Source organism: Pseudophryne corroboree, chromosome 2, assembly GCF_028390025.1.
Source record: "Pseudophryne corroboree isolate aPseCor3 chromosome 2, aPseCor3.hap2, whole genome shotgun sequence".
Classification (NCBI taxonomy): Eukaryota; Metazoa; Chordata; class Amphibia; order Anura; family Myobatrachidae; genus Pseudophryne; species Pseudophryne corroboree.
Window position 1 is genome coordinate 835,886,468 of NC_086445.1, and position 16,126 is coordinate 835,902,593.

Genomic DNA, 16,126 nt, shown 5'->3' on the forward strand with positions numbered 1-16,126 from the left:
CCTGAAGCTTTAGGACCTTCTCCTGAGACAAGAACCACCTCTGGTTGTGATTGTCCAACAACGCTCCCAGGTGCACTATGCGCTGCGCAGGGACCAGGGAAGATTTCTTCCAGTTGATGAGCCACCTGTGGGCTTGCAGAAACTGGACAGTCAGATCTAGATGGCGTAGGAGAATTTCTGGGGAATTTGCCAGGATCAATAAGTCGTCCAGATATGGCAGGATCCTGACCCCTTGACGACGGAGTACAGCCATCATTACCGCCATAATCTTGGTGAAGACTCGCAGAGCCGTGGTCAAACCAAAAAGGTAACAGCCGAAATTGGTAATGGAGGTTGCCAACCGCAAACCTCAGGTACTGCTGATGTGACATTGCAATGGGAACATGCAGGTAAGCATCTTGTATTTCCAGGGAGAATATATAATCCCCAGGTTCCAAGGCCAGAACAATAGAGCGAAGAGTTTCCATAAGAAACTTGGGAGACCCCCACAAATTTGTTCAAGGACTTGAGGTTGAGAATGTGCCGAGAGGACCCATTCAGTTTCGGGACTAGAAGCAGCGGTGAATAGTACCCCTTGCCTCTCTGAGCCAGAGGCACCTGTACCACCACGCCTGTGTCCAGGAAGGACTATACCATCAAATGAAGAGTTTTTACCTTCACCTGATCCGAAGGGCCGTCTGTCAGGCAAAACCGATGAGGGGGACAATTTTTGAAGGATACGGCGTAACCTCGAGTGACTACATCCCGTACCCAGGCATCGGAAGTGGTCTTCAACCATTCCTGGGTATACCCTAGAAGTCAGCCCCCCACCCTGGGATCCCTCAGAGGGAGGCCCGCCCCGTCATGCGGCAGGCTTGTCAGTCTTGGAAGCAGGGCTTGGGCTTATTGGGTTTGGAAGTGCGAGCCTGTTTCGGGTACGCCTGACCCTTTGCTTTACCTGAAGGACGAAAGGAGCGAAAAGAAGTACTCTTACCATTCGGTACTAAAGGAGCAGTACTAGGTAGACCAGCTGTTTTAGCGGAAGCTAAATCAGCCACTATCTTGTTGAGGTCTTCTCCAAAAAGCATGTCTCCCTTAAAAGGGAGTACCTCCAGGGTTTTCTTAGAGTCCAGATCCACGGACCAGGACCGCAACCATTGCCAGTATGGACATGGTAGAAGCCTTGCCGCCAGAATACCGGCATCAGAAGCCACCTCCTTAATATAATGAGAAACTGTGACAATATACGATAGACATTGTCTAGCATGATCAGAAGCGTTGGAAGACATTTCAGCTTCCAACTCCTGAGCCCACGCTTCAATAGCCTCTGCAGCCCAAGTGGCTGCAATGGTGGGCCGATGCGCAGCACCTGCTAGGGTATAAATCGCCTTTAAAAGAACCCTCCACACGCTTATTTTGTGAGGTAAAAAAAAAAACGACCTGTGCCCTTGCCCTGGTGGTTTAGTGGAGTCCCTGCTCAACCACAGTGTCCACACCAGCGCTCGCGGACCAGATCGCGATTTTAGCTGGACCCGCCTAGGGAACCCACTTACCTCCTCCCTGAGTGCGGCCACGCAATCCAGGAGAACTTCGGCGGGTGTTTGACTAACGAGAAGCAAACCGGAGTCTCCGCTGTAAGTACCTGGCAACCAGGGCGAGGGAGTATAAAGAGCCGCTGGGGGAGGTGATTGAGCTGCAGCAGGAGGAGATGTCAGACTGACATCTAATACTCACAGAGCCACTGCTGCAGCCCTTGAAGTCTTCATTTTTAACTTAGAAAAGCTCTTCTCAGGGCTGCTGGAACAGCCTCCCTGTTGTATGCCTGCACTGCATGGCACCAACTACAAAACTGAGCTCCTGTGCACGGAGGCGGGGTTATAGAGGAGGCGGTGCTACGCATCTTGGGAAGAAGGTCAAAGCTTTGAGCCTGTTGGTGCCTCGGATCAAGATCCTACTCTACACACCGATGTTATTCCCTGTGGAGCCCACTGTACCCCGCAGCAGAAAACACTTATTTACAACAGAAACAAGCACAAATTGTAGTATCTCAGGAGAGAATCATAAAATCATAATGGAATAAAATTAGTTCATCTACAGCGATAGGTAGATCCAATGGAAGCATTTTTATGCACCAAGCTCCTCTTCAGATTTTCCTGAATCCCCAGACTCTTATTTGCACTTCTAAAGGTATCTAGCAAAAGCAGTCATACAGAAAGGTTATTGAGAAAGTGGTTGCAAATCAACTGGAAACCCACCTGACAACACAGGATATCTATAATCCATTCCAATCAGGATTCAGAAGAAGACATAGCACTGAAACAGCCCTGGTGTTTTAAATGATCTTCTGATGGCAAGAGACAGAGGTGACTGTTCAATATTAATCCTTCTGGATCTCTCAGCAGCATTTGATACCATGAACCATGAGCTTCTAATTGAGCGACTGATACATTTTTGTGGACTGGATGGCACAGTCCTAAGCTGGTTCAAATCATTTCTCACAGGCAGGTCACAGAAAGTATCGTCTGGAGTAAACTCATCACCATCAGTGCCATTGCCATGTGGTGTCCCACAAGGTTCTATACTATCCCCATGCTTTTTGCAGTATACATGCTCCTGCTGGGTGAAATAATCAGGCGCCATGGGCTGGTCTACCACTGCTATGCAGAGGATACACAACTGTACTTGTCCTTTGCTCCGGGCACTGATAACACAATAGCAACCCTAAATGGCTGTCTAGCTGAACTCCAGGAGTGGATGAGTGCCAGTTGGCTGCGACTGAACCCAGATAAAACAGAGGTCCTTATGATAGGACCGCAACATCAAAGGACAAGACTGCAGCATAGCCAACCAACTGGACTTACACTCGGGGATTCAGAATTACAAACCACTGATCATGTGCGGAATCTTGGCGTTGTCCTGGATGGTGGCTTGACACTTAAACATCAGATATCAGCCACAATCAAATCCTTATTCTTTCGCCTGAGGAACATAGCCAGAATCAAGCACTTAATTCCCTCAGATAAGCTGCCAAACGTCATCCATGCATTTGTATCCTCTCGATTAGACTAAGGTAATGCCTACTACCTTGGTCTCCCAGCAAAAGAATTGCACCGCTTACAGCTGGTGCAAAACCGACCAGCCCCGTTCTAGCCACATAACACCCATACTCTACTCCCTTCACTGGCTGCCTGTAAGATGGCGAATCATCTTCAAGATTGGCTTACTGAGTTTCAAAGCACTACATGACCAGGGCCCAAGGTACCTGAAGCAGCTTCTGACCCCATACTGCCCCACTCGATTACAGCAATCTGTAGATGAAGGACTTTAAGCAGTACCTAGAATCTCCCGTAATTCATCTGGGGGTCGAGCTTTTAGTCATGCAGCTCAGACTCTATGGAACTCACTTCCCCGCACACTGCGAGAGGCCCCAACTATAGAACCCTTCAAAAGTAGACTCAAGACTTTCCTGGTTACGCAAGCATTTCCATAAGGTCCCTTTAGTATATACATGCTTTTGTATTTTATGAAAAACTTTTCTTTACTGTACGTATCTGTTAAGCGCCCTGAGTCCTATTGGAGAAAGAGCGCTATATAAATAAAAATTATTATTATCTTTATTTAATCTGGACAGACTATATTACCAAGGTTTTGAAGGGAAAACAAATGACCTTCATAATGAAGGACCAATGGAGGCAACCATTTTGTGGACTCTTGATATCTGTGAGAATCCAGCCAAATCAACACAGGAACTGGTGACATTTTAGCATGAAAATAGGAAGATGTCCCCTTTTGCTGTGCTTGAGGAAGAATGAAAACAAAAAGCAATAACACTTAATGTTTTATTTTAATACATCAATAAAATATTCTAATCCTAAATGTAAAAGCCAAAATGATGTAGTGTGTTTAGTAAAATCTATTTGTCATAAGTTGTAGTGCAGAGAGGACTATTTTCACTGTATAGTTTCATACACAAACATCACTAAAAGCAGCCATGCAGCTGTAAAACACAAAGCTCCTTAACAAATACTCCATACCCCCCAACATTTATTCAGGTCCTTGATGTGCACATGGCAACAAATATTTGAAGGGGGGGGGGGGTTAAAGGATCAATTAAAGGCTCTATAGGTACCTAGTAGGGGCGGGGCTGTGCTCCCATTATGATAGGGGAACCTCCCATTTAATCATCTATCTCTATTCATTGACCAGCAAAGTTGGAAGTTTAAAATAATGTTTTTTTTAAATAATATTCCACTAAGTTCCATTGACTCTTCGCTAGCACACTCGTAATTGACATTTATCAGCTTAGTGTGACCATGTGCTGCACTTCAGTAGCTCATAATCTCTGCAGTTCAACTTGAAGAATCTTCAACCAACATAAAGTAAATTCTGTGAAATGCACAGGAACTATAGCCATTGCCACTATAAATTTTTCTGCTCACCTATTGTTTACTTAATTGCTAGTCACACATAAAAAGACAATAAAAAGCGGAGCTCACTGTGACCCAGCCACTGGAGATTATGGGTAGTCTGACATCTAACTCTGAGTAATCGCATCAAACATCTACAATGACTAGCAGACACTAAAAAGATTAAAACTGTACAATAAATCTAAAAAACACAATTAAACCCCCTTATGGGACTTCCTATGTTTCTTTACTGCACGGATCTTACACAAAGAAATAATCCTGTTCTACACCAGAGGATCCTTTTATTTGTATGCATCACAGAGTAATACTATAGTAAAATAAGACTGCGTACATATGGCATATAAGGCACTGCAGTATGCAGCGCTTGAAACACGCAAATGTTACAACTAGATGACTGCTGGAAGAATTCTATACCATAAAATATTCCATAGCGATAGTGAGAACCATAGAAAGCCTTGGAACATTATGCCACCTATAGTATATACAGAGATAGTCAGTGCGTGACAGAATACATAATAAAAACAGACATGGTTACCCAGTTGAGAGTGAGCATCTAGATGGTACTTGCTTCTAGGGATTAGTCAAACCTGGTAATGCGAATGCCAAGGTCTAGTAATAATGCCTGTACCCCAGCACTTGCCTGTCAGCGTCTCATTTAGAAGTTTCATTTGTAAAATACTGTATGTCAATCTAACTAGCATTGGGACTAAATTAAGAGACACATGTATAAAAAGTAGAAAATAGAATGATCATCTGCACCGACTGGATTATGCTGACCTATTACAAGTGTGTTGCACTGGGATTGGCAAAAAGAATATAATATTATATAATCAACTTTTCCATAACTCATTTGTGGCCTTCTCTAGATGTGCAGTTAGAAACATGGCACATGCCTGAGCAATACATTGGCAATTCCTTCACCCAACTAATACCCCTTTCATACAAAGCCCAGATCAGAGACCATATAATGAACATGGGATCATCCCATGGTGCATCTTTTGACACCACACTTTGGTCCTGTGTAAATCCTGGGTTGTCACCTTTCACACTAGATCCATGTCTGTCCTGCAGGACAGGGTGATCACGTTGCTGCATCATTCAAGCGCATACTAGAGAACTTCCGATCCACCATGAGGTTCTTTGATCACAACGCCTGTAGAGTATCTGAGGAACACCCTTTCTTACAGCAGTCTATCAGGCTCAGACCTGGAAAAATCCAAGATCATGTCCAGTGGAGTGGACTGAAAGGGGTATGATAGTACCAAGCCCTTTTAATATTATCAGATATAAAAGTAATGTGTACTGTATGCTTGGAAGACAGATGAATAGACGCAAATTACAGCAAGAAGCATTAATGATAATACAGTGTTACGATAAATACTAACAGGCCGATTTATCCACCTGATTTACTCTAAATCTCACAAATCCTGTGCATGTGTACAGGGCCGTCTTAACAAAAGTGTAGGCCCCTGGGCACAGCAATGCACTGGGGCCCCTAACCATCCTTCAGCAATAGGGATAGGGTAGGGGGGGTGCTATCAGCGGCAGGGATGTGCAGTAAGACGATGCAGTGCCTCCCCTGTCATTAAAGATTACAATAATACAAAGAAGATACCTAGGACACATATTCAGTGTCATAAGTATCCTCTTTATATTATTCTAATCTTTGCAATTCATTAAACTGATAGCAGTGCTTCCTGTTGACAATAGGAACAGGGTGTATAGCAGGGGGATGGGGCCAAGCACTGGGCTGTAAAAGAACAGTGAACAAAGTGGCACCTATAGAAGTGCCTCGTTGACAGGGATGGGCTTTCAGCCAACATTAAAGCACATCCCTGTCAGCAAGGCAGATATGATTGGACAGCGGATCCAGTGCTGGATCCGCTGGTCCAATCACCCATAAGTGGTGGCGGGACAAGGGATTCGGAGCTGCCAATAATCAGCTCTCCTCTCCTCATCCCTGATCATCTCCTGCTGCTTCTGCTGGTGGCAGGAGCAGTCCGCACCTGGTGATCTTTGTTACCCCACAGGTGCAGCTGGCAGCACCGGGGGTTGGGGAGAGCCAAGCGCAGCAGGTAATCTTTGGCAGTGGGTACAGAAGAGGCGCTGGGAAGCCCAGAGCACCATGCAGTGGTGGCCGGCACTCTCCTCTCAGGCAGCAGAGCAGACTCAGCAGCAGCACCGGGCTGGGGGAAGGAGGTGACTGACTGTGGGCATGGGGGTAGCTCATCTCCACATCAGAGACAGGGGGCATTACTTGTAACTGGCACTACAGGACGCATTACGTGTGTAACTGGATCTACAGGACGCATTATGTGTAATGTTATCTACCGTTTCTAAAAAGTGAGCTGAGGTTTGGGTTTTTGTACTGGGTATGTACTGGAGAAGCCAGTGCCTCCCCAGCCAATGACCTCACCGCACATCACTGATCAGTGGCAGCTTTGATGTCCCGCGGGCAGAAGGGTGTGTTCTATCTTCGCTCAAGTAGGACCTGGAGCAGTAGTTTCTGCTAATTACTTCTTTACGGCACAGATGGGGCGGGAAGGAGAACGCTAAACTGTAGAAGGGGGCACTGGGCTGAATGAAGGTGCCCTGGTACCTGACTTCCAGGGTGGTTGGGGGGTGTTTAATATGCAGGGGAGGGGTGGATAGTGGAGTGGGCTTAATATGAATCATTTTCCGGTGGGAGGGCAGTTTGCTTGACTGCAGATTATATCTCCAGTTCTTGGAAACAGATTTCTTAGCTATGAATGGGATTTCAAAAAAAACAAAAAAAAACAAACAAAAAACAAAACAAGAGTCCCACTTGTCAGGAGGTTCTGGGGACTTGGGGGATCAGAGTTCAGGAGCCAGAGCAATCCACTGCTGAAAATATAAAACTGCATACCAGGTGTGTGGAGCTGGAGCAGGGGCCAGCTGCTTGAAGGCTGATATCTCTGGTTCTGGGCATAGTAGAGACAAGCTGCCAGTGTCCACCGAAAGGGAGAGTCACAGTTTTTGGAGTAAACCATCAGAAAAACTCTAAGTCAGACAGAACCCGAGATATCTAACTGGGACTAACAGTCTTGCATAGCAATTAACAGGCTTGGATAGGGACCACTGCTTTTAATATCTCTGGTTGCCCAGGGATGAACTTCAAAAATCTGATACCCCTGGAAAGAGGCGCCCCTCAGCTATCAGCCTAGGACCCTTATACTCCTGGGGCCCTTGGGCAAGAGCCCATTGAGAACATACGAAAAGGCGGCCCTGCATGTGTAGCGCAAACATCTTTGGCTGCTGCAACGAGTTAATGGCGAAGAAAATGTAAATGAGCAAATTGCCCCTTTCGGCAATTTGTTATCGCTGCTAACAGATGTTAACGGGGTAAAAAAAAATGGCAATTACAATACATAGGCCTCATAATGAAAGAAATTAAAGGAGTACAATCTACACTGGCATCAGTATAGCAGCTATGAGGGAGGGGAATTGCATTAACGGTCTGTTAAATACAACTTTCCCTTCCAATAACATTCAAAAGGGCAAACATTAAACTTATTTAAAAAAAATTGCGTTACATGAAAAAGAATAAAAGTTCCTTATGTATCAGGCCATTTCAAATTGTTAAAAAACAAAAATGATGTGAAATAAAAGTAAATATCCTGTTACCAAGGTTAGCCTGCCCCAGTCACGCAGTATTGATCAGTGAAGTGAAGGGAAACAAACACACACACACTTACACACACCCCTCCCCCCCTTTACCAAGATCATCAACACATCATGTACTGGCTCATGCAGAATACTGTAATGAGAAATTATAATGGGTATCACCTACATATTTTAACAAATCCTGCAACATGAACAGCCAGACTGCCTTCATGAGCAAAAATTGGTGTTGTTATCTTCGTAGAGCAGGCATGTCCAAACTGCGGCCGTCCAGCTGTTGTGAAACTACATATCCTAGCATGCCCTGACACAGTTTTGCAGTCAGAGAATGCTAAAGCTGTGTCAGCGCATGCTGGGATGTGTAGTTTCTCAACAGCTGGAGGGCCGCAGTTTGGACATGCCTGTCGTAGAGTGACCGGTAACCCCAATTAGTTCACCGTGTCTGCTCACCATGCTTCGGGCAAGTTGCCTCGCTGCGCTCAGTACAAATTACCGTGTCCAATTGTGGTCCACATGGATCGTAAAGTAAGAAAACGTTTTTAAAAAAAATTAAAATAATTGTGAAAAACTCATATAGACCTTTTGTCATGTCGAACTAGAACATGTCGATCTAGTAACCATGGGCGGACGAGCAGGTGATCAAGCGAATATCAGCAAACTTACCTGTTTGGGGGGCCGGAAGGGACAAACGATTTTCGGGAGCCTCCCAGCCACTCCGGGAAAGTAGGCAACTATGGAGTTAAAGCATAATTCTACCCTGCATAATATGAATACTACTTGGAAAAATGTAAATCGATAACAGCAGCAGTATGGGTTTAGGACAGTCATGACAAACCAATTTGATTCGTTTTTAGGAGGTTTGTGAAATATTGGAATTTCTCCATAGCAAATATCGGACTAGGGCACATCAGTGGGATAAGGCAAGGGATCAATCCCTGCTTAGTAATACCGTCCATTGAGGGCTTAATTGCAAGTACGCTTTGAATAAACAGCGTGTGTACCGTGTAGGGATCTTACCCATATGGCATCCAATGCTGCAGCGTCCCTACTCACAGGTTCTGTTTCTCTTATTCGCTGGAGCGGTCTGGGGCTTGAGGAGAGTGGCTTGCACTCACTGTGCTGTATTATGTCTCCCGGCTGTGAAGCTCAATAACCCGACGCTCTTATTTGGCGATGTATGGCGGTTCACTACACAGGCAGCCGCACACCTGCTGTGATGTACCGCTGGAGCAATCAAGGTGATTGAAGCAAATAAGTTTCGAACAAAACCTGGGTCTTTTTCAAAGAAAAAAAAAAAAAATAGGATTTTGGTACTTACCAGGTAAATCCTTTTCCTTGAATCCATAGGGGGCACTGGAGTACTCTTGGGGATATGGACGGCTTCCGCAGGAACAAGGCACTGAATATTTAAATGTAGAACTCTCCTCCGCTCCATATCCCAGAGTACCTCAGTGTTTTTTACTGAGCCGAACAGGAGCTATAGAGAGGTTGACAATGGAGAATTACATATAACATAACGGACAACAATAAAGTTTACACATAACGGGACTGACAACTAAACAGTTGGCACTATAACCGATAGAACTTGAAACTTTGAACCAGTCGGTGAGAATGTGTTACCATAAGAACTTACCACAAACCAAGTAAAACTGCTCTGGGTGGGCATCCAGTGCCCCCTATGGATTCAAAGAAAAGGAATTACCTGGTAAGTACCAAAAGCCTATTTTCTTTTTCATCCACTAGGGGTCACTGGAGTACTCTTGGGACGTACCAAAGCTTCCCCCGTGGGCGGGAGAGCAATTTGGCACCTGTAACACTAGGCGGCCAAAGCTAGATGCTGATGCCGCAAACGTATCAAACTTGTAAAAGCGCACAAACGTGTGCACTGATGACCACGTAGCTGCACGGCAAAGCTGCGTCGTAGAAGCCCCACGACCAGCTGCCCACAGAACATGTGGAATGAGCTGTTACTGATGTAGGCGGCTGTAACCTAGCATGAAGGTAAGCCTGACGAATGGTCAGTTTAATCCATCTGGATAAGGTCTGCTTAGAAGCTGGCCAACCCATCTTGGCAGCATCATAGAGAACAAACAACGTATCCGTCTTACGAACTGTAGACGTTCGGGATACATAAACGCGTAATGCGCGTACCACATCCAAGGTTCCAGAATTTCCTGTCAACACAGGAACTACTATTGGTTGATTGATGTGAAAAGATGACACTACCTTTGGTAAGAAAGCGGGATTCGTCCGAAGTTCCGCTCTGTCATCATGAAACACCAAATACGGTGGCTTGCATGACAAGGCACCCAAATCTGAAACACGCCTTGCCGAAGCTAAGGCTAGTAGAAAAATTGTTTTCCAAGTGAGAAACTTAATATCCACTTGTTGTAAGGGTTCAAAATATGAAGACTGTAAGAAATCTAAAACCAGATTCAAGTCCCATGGCGCTGTAGGTGGAATGAATGGAGGCTGTACTCTGAGGACACCTTGCAGAAAAGTGTGTACAGACTGCAATAGAGCCAATCGTCTTTGAAAGTAAATTGACAAAGCAGATACCTGCACCTTTAGTGTAGATAAACGCAGTCCTCCATCTAACCCAGTCTGTAGAAATAACAAAAGACGGGATAACTTGAAAGATGATGTTGGAAACTTCCGATCTTCACACCAACCTATATAGACCCGCCAAATTCTGTAATAATGAGCCGCCGTAACTGGCTTCCTAGCACGTAACATGGTTGGTATAACTGATTCTGGAATGCTCTCTCTTTTTAAGAGGGCGGTCTCAACAGCCACCCCATCAAACGCAGCCACGCTAAATCAGGGTAAAGGAACGGACCCTGTTGTAACAGGTCCGGACGTAGTGGGAGCAGCCAAGGATCGTCTGCGAGTAGTCCGCGGAGATCCGAGAACCAAGCTCTCCGAGGCCAATGAGACACCACTAGTATGACTGTGGCGGACTCTCTTTTGATCCGTAGCAACAGAGGGAGCAGCGGAAACGGTGGAAACAGGTACACGAGGCTGTACGGCCACGTGATGGTGAGAGCATCCACCGACACTGCCTTTGGATCTCACGTTCTGGACACATACAGGGGCGTTTGGTGATTGTGGCGAGATGCCATCAGGTCCACTTGAGGGTAACCCCACCTCTGGACCAACATGTGAAACACTTCTGGATTTAATGCCCATTCTCCTGGATGAAAATCCTGACGGATGAGATAATCCGCCTCCCAGTTGTCCACTCCCGGAATGAACACTGCCGACAATATCACTTGGTGATGCTCGGCCCAATTGAGGATTCGAGCTACTTCCCACATTGCCATGCGGCTTCTCGTTCCTCCTTGTTTGCTGATGTATGCGACCGCCGTCGCATTGTCTGACTGCACCTGGACAGTCTGAGACTGAAGCATGTGCACTGCTTGTCGTAGCGCATTGTAAATTGCCCGGAGTTCCAGGACATTTATAGACAGCAATCTTTCGTGATCCGCCCAGAGACCCTGGAGCTGACAATTTTGAACTACAGCTCCCCAACCTCTGAGACTCGCGTCAGTCGTTAGAATTATCCAATTCCAGGCGCCGAACCGTTTCCCTGCGGTTAGATTGTGTACTTTGAGCCACCAGAGTAGAGACACTCTGGCCCGAGGCGACAACCTCACCCTGTGGTGAATCTGCAGATGCGAGCCAGACCACTGTGCGAGCACATCCAGTTGAAAAGGTCGTGAGTGAAATCTCCCGAACTGAAACGCTTTGAAAGCCGCCACCATTGTGCCTAAGAGGCGAATGCACAAATGTACCGAGACTGTGCGTGGCTTGAGCACTAATTGTACCAGATGACGAATGACCTGTACTTTCTGTTCTGGTAGGTAAATTCTTTGATTTACCGTATCGAGAATCATACCTAGGAATTGAAGTCGTTGAGACGGAATCAGATGTGATTTCTTGAAGTTGACAATCCACTAGTGCTGAACCAGTACTTTGTTCGTTAGCAACGCATGTTGGAGGAGCATCTGTTGAGACAGAGCTTTGATGAGCAAATCGTCCAAGTACGGAACTATTATCACTCCCAGGGATCTGAGATGAGCTATCATCACAGACATCACCTTGGTGAATACCCGAGGCGCTGACGAGAGGCCAAACGGTATAGCCTGAAACTGGTAATGGTTCTGCCGTATTGCAAACCGCAAGAACCTCTGATGAGGTGGCCAAATCGGAATGTGTAAGTACGCATCCTTGAGATCCAGTGCAATCATGAATTCCTGTGGCTCTAAACCTGCAATTACTGACTGCAGAGATTCCATCTTGAATCTGTAGTAAGTGACGTACTGATTGAGACCCTTTAAGTTCAATATTGGCCTGACCGAGCCATCCGGCTTTGGTACCACAAACAGACTGGAATAATAACCCTGACCTTGTTGGGACCGGAATCAAAACTGCTGAATCCAGCAGAGACTGAATGGCAATTTGCAGAACCGCCCTCTTGTCGTCCGACACAGGCAGTCCTGTCTTGAAAAACCGCAGTGGCGGGAGACAGTCGAACTCTATTTTGTAACCTTTTAACACTAAATTACGGATCCACCCATCTGTGGACGTCTGGAACCACGCCAAACTGGAACGTCTGAAGGCGTGCTCCCACAATTGGAGATCCGAGATGGGCTGGTAGCCGTCATGCCACTGGCTTGTCGGTGACATTAGCGCCCTGACGACTGGTGTTGGTTTGTTGGAAACCACGTCCTCGACCTAGTCTACCAGGCGTGGCTGTTCCTCTGCCACACCCGCGAAAGGGCTGAGGTCTAAAGGATTTGAACGCAGGTTTAGAATATCTCCGTCTAGGTACCGTTGGAGGCAATGGTAAAAAAACAGACTTTCCTCCCGTGGCCTCAGAAATCCATTTGTCCAATTCAGGACCAAACAACTTCTCGCCACCATAAGGTAACGCCTCTATACCTCTTTTGACCTCCGCCTCCGCTTGCCAAGAACGCAGCCAGAGTGCTCGTCGTGCTGTAACTAGCAACGATGAAAGGCGAGAAGTGAGCTGACAGACGTCAGTAGAAGCTGTACATAGATAATCAGCAGCTTCCCAGATTTGATCAGCGAGAAGTATAAGGTGATCGTCATGTAGGGCAAACTTGAGTTCTGTTATCCATACCATTAGCGCCTTAGTTACCCAAATGCCAACCAACCCAGGTCTAAGCAAAACTCCTGCTGCTATATACATGGACTTTAGCATAGCTTCTATTTTACGGTCCCAAGGGTCTTTAAGCGTAGTAGCAGTTGGTACTGGTATGGTTAATTTCTTTGTAAGTTTAGACACAGACGAATCCACCAATGGCGGATTCTCCCATGTAGCTGTCACAGACTCTGGAAACGGGTAACTAGACTTAAATCTGCGAGGTATAGAAAATTGTTTATCCAGATTCTTTCGTGTTTCTAGTAACATCTTATTAAGAGATTCCGAAACAGGAAAACACATTGGAGTTCTCTGTCGTTTAGTAAAGACTACTTCATCATTTGTCAGAGGCTCCTCAGTTTCTGTAAAGTTCAGAGACTGACGCACCGCTCTGATGAGATTATCAATGCCCGGGCTGTCAAAATCGTCACCATCTGACTGCTGTTCTACTTCGCCCTCCTCACCCTCATCTTGCGCAATGAGGTCTGGCATAGAATCATCAGAATGCAACATAGCAGAAACTGGTAAATCATAAGACAAATGAAATTTATCCCTACTACCCAAAATGGACTTGGACTTTTGGTAAGGCTGAGACCCCTCTGGTAGTTCTAGCGGTCTCACCGTGGAGCCAGATTTTGGCGCTTCCCGCTCTTGTCGAGCGGCGGCCAATTCTGATTGCAATCCAGCCAGGACATCTGCTAGCATAGCCCATGGAGGGTCCAGGGATGAAACCGGCTTTGAAACCGGAGCCGAACTTGTATTCGTAGCTAAATCCACAAAACATACTGTACATGTGGTAGATCCATCTGGCAACACACTCTTACAGACATGGCAGAGAAACTACTTTTTTGTTTTTGCTGGTGCCTTACTCATTATGCAGACAGACAACACAATATACAAAGACAGACAACTTGCACGACTCCGTAAAATAGTACTAAGGTGTATATATATATATATATATATATATATATATATATATATATATATATATATATATATATATATATATATTATATATATATATATATATATATATATATATATATATATAGCCAAGTGCAGTGCACGCCAGTACTATATGAAATCTGATCCCAAATTCCCACTAACACCCCTGCGCCTCCGGTGGAGTAGAGATGTAGTACAGGAACGTTCTGGAATCACAACAGGAAGAAACAGGAAGCATGGTTAAAATGGCCACCATGCCATGCTTACAGTTAAAACATAGTGCAGGTTATAACTTTTGCAAAACAGATATACCCTGGGAATAATCCTGTTAAAAAGGCTTAATAGCCTATCTATCTAATAACCCATGCAGCGTTCATACTGCTGCTGCTATGGGCACACTTCTCCCCCCTTGTGTGCTTCCCCGCCCCCCGCCCCCGTGCACCGCTGTCTATCCAGCGGGGAGCGGGTACACGGAGCCGGGGCTTACATGGATTCCGGGGAGCTGAGGTAGAGGGAGCCGGGGAGCGCGCTGCATAGAGCCGCGTGCGGCTATGTGTGGCAAATGCTGCCGGCGCGGCTCTGTGAGCGGCGGGAGGCGGCACATAGCGGCGGTGACCTGGTAGCGGCGACGGGCACTCACATAGCGGCGGTGACCTGCGGCGGTGTCCTGGTAGCGGCGGCGGGCGGCTTGACGCTTCACAACAGTGTCCCCACACAACGGGGCGGCAGCGTGAGCTGACCGCCTCGTCCCCAACATACCTGGACGCCTGTGGTGAGGGGCTATGACGGGGCTTCTTCTGTAAGCTCCGTCCAGCCTTTCCTGCAGGTAGTCCTGCACTTGGCCGTGAGGGAGCTCTTTTTAGAGAGGCCCGACACGCCACAGCTGCTTGTAGCAGCTTCCACTATCCCGGATCCACGCCTATTGGAAGGGGGGAAGGGATGTGGAAAATGTTGGTAAAAAAGAAAAAGCAAAAATAAAAATATATTCAAAAGAAGTGTGGATAAGCTCCACACAAGCCTTGTTGCTACTATGAGCACAGAAAAAACACTGAGGTACTCTGGGATATGGAGGGGAGGAGAGTTCTAAATTTAAATATTCAGTGCCTTGTTCCTGCGGAAGCCGTCCATATCCCCAAGAGTACTCCAGTGACCCCTAGTGGATGAAAAAAAAAAAAAAAAAAAAAAAAAGCTCCAGGTTTGGTGGCCCCCCCATCCCCAGCGATCACTCCGGTATTTCATATAGACATGAGCATGCGTACGCACACACTCATGCTAGTCACAGGCACAGTAGTCACACCAGCTATGCCACGATGTGTATACATCGCGGAAAGATAAGCGTGGCTACATCTGTACCTCATGGAAACGAATTAAAGAACGATAACTCAGTTTCCATAATGCATTATCATACCTTACCTTTGTTCTTGCACAGAAACTTTAAGTAAACAATGTAATTATCCCAGCTAGGTATAATTTGTAGTCTCACTGTCGTATCTAACTTTTTCCTCCAGACAGTAGCAAAATAAAGCAGGCCCACACTTGCTCTCTATCGCAATGTGACAAAACCAATGTAGCTTATATTTCACCAGTACGAAATGATAGTGCAGACAAACGTAGAAAAACAAGTAAAATATCTGTAGAGTACAATATGGACAAAGTATCCATTTCCATTTAAGGCATCCACAGCAGCATATGCCTCTACTGTGGCTGTGACACTACACGCCTCAGCATGTCCAGCCAGCATGGGGGTAATCTAGTTCAAAGTGACAAGCCTGAATGGTGATTAGGAATTTGATTGGGGGGGGAGGGATATGATTAATTATATATATATATATATATATATATATATATATATATATAGATAGATAGATAGATAGATAGATAGATAGATAGATAGATAGATAGATAGATAGATAAATAATCACCGGCAGAAGTCTTGACTGCCACTGAAGTCTGGCGAGTGCCCTCT

At 45.9% G+C, this 16,126-nt stretch overlaps 1 protein-coding gene across 2 annotated transcripts in view; it reads right to left on the minus strand.

Annotated features, from left to right (window-relative positions):
* Positions 1-16,126, minus strand: part of MAP7D2 (MAP7 domain containing 2) — a 295,213-nt gene that overhangs the window by 164,172 nt on the left and 114,915 nt on the right. The window lies entirely within an intron of this gene.